Below are 1,981 nucleotides of genomic sequence, written 5' to 3'. Positions count from 1 at the left end.
GTACTCGTCATAAACTTGATCATAATCATGATCTATATCCATCACCCTCATTGGTGAATATATACGGGGGCGAGCTCATCCGGGTCTTTCACAGTGCCCGGCCACACTTATGACATAGGGTCAAAAGAGTATCAAGTCTCAACCTGGAGCACGTGGTGGCTAGCCACTGCTACTACCCAGGGAAACTCGTAACTCCGATAGTGGAAGGGCAAATCACAATTATCAATAATTCAGCATAAACATGCATGAATTCTCATCCATGGATCAACATCCATATCAGCCATCCGGCTCACGGTTAAATCCATAACCAGCCAATATCCATAGCATACACAGCTATTTCGGCTCACGGTTCAATCCAGAACCAGCCAATATCCATAGCATACACAGCTATTCCGGCTCACGGTTCAATCCAGAACCAGCCAATTCATAAACAATTACAACCTTTCGGCCCATGGCATAACAAGCACTTCCACCACCATCCTCCACATCTCACATAATCATCAATGATCCTCATTGATTATTCATTTTCCCTTGCTTCACTCGCAAGTTACCTCATTCACTAGCCCCTTTTTAATAGCTAGGCATGTCATAATGATTTAAGATATAAGTGGTGAGATCGGAGGCTTAGAAGTATGAAATTTGGCTTTTAAAACTCAAAAATCAACTTTGGGATGAAAACAGGGCCACGCGCACGCGCACTCCACGCGCACGCGTGGGCGGCCTCAAAAACTTATCGACGCGCAAGCGTCATGCACGCTAACGCGTGGATTAAAAACATGCCAATCGACGCGTACGCGTTCACCATGCGTACGCGCGGGTGTTCTCGTGCCACAGGCACAACATCGGCACAGTTCTGGCATAACTCTCTGGAAAATGGCTGGGCATTGGGTGCAGCACCATCGGCGCGCCCGCACACATCACGCGTACGCGTGTATGGCATTTTCGGGAAGAACGGCGCGCACGCGCCAAGTGCGCCCACGCGCAAGGGGTCATTCTGCTAAAAATTTTCTAAGTTAAAAGCTGCAGAATTCACCAATTTAAACCCCAATCTTCCAACGGACATAACTTTCTCATTTTAAATCGTTTTTCACCCGTTCTTCGAACGGCATGGACATCCCGGATCCAATTTCATTTCTAAATAGATTTGGCGCAAAACAGATATCCGTAGTCCAAGTTATGTTCCACCAAAGTATGCCCCAGAACCATCTTTTTCATAAAAACCACAAAGTGCCATTTTTTAAAACAAGTCATTTCCAACTCTTTTCAAAATCAATCAAAACATGCCATTTTCATCCCTTTCCTTTGAAATCAATCAAAATACATCAAATTCCACATCAAGCCTCCTCAACTCACACATTGAGATTTTACCACAATATACAAAATCACTATCTCATCATTCTAACCCACTTCACCCAAGTGGCTCAAACTCAAATATATTGACATATCATATACTCTTACTCATGGATATATCTGGGTGCAATCTTCTTCTCCTTCTACTCCATTTCTGTTTTCTACCACACACGAGCAAAAGCCAGAATTATCTCGTGCCAAGTGACGAGACAAAACTGAAAGTCTCGTGGCAAGGGACGAGACAAAACAAAGTTGCTCGTGTCAAGTGACGAGCAAAAACAGAAAAGTCTTTTCTGAAGTTCAGCAAGTATTAGCATTCGAAAAGGGGGCTAAGATTCAACCCCCCCTTCTCTTAGCCACTGAAACCATCAATGCCTATCTTAGGGCCTCTAGCCTAAGTGTTTCCTACCACATTACATATTAGATACGGGAAACCGAAACCATACCTTAGCCGGTTTTCCCAAGCTCACCCGAAGCACTTCTAAACCACTTATCCACAAGCTCTCAAGGCCTCAATACCTCCAAGAACAGATTTTTCACCACCAAGTCATTTCCAAACTTTTCAAAATCACCAATCAAGCTCCAATATCCACACACACACAACCTAAGCCACAACCATCATACCCATACA

The sequence above is a fragment of the Arachis duranensis genome, chromosome 5, assembly GCF_000817695.3.
Source record: "Arachis duranensis cultivar V14167 chromosome 5, aradu.V14167.gnm2.J7QH, whole genome shotgun sequence".
Classification (NCBI taxonomy): domain Eukaryota; kingdom Viridiplantae; phylum Streptophyta; class Magnoliopsida; order Fabales; family Fabaceae; genus Arachis; species Arachis duranensis.
This window is presented reverse-complemented; position numbering follows the sequence as displayed.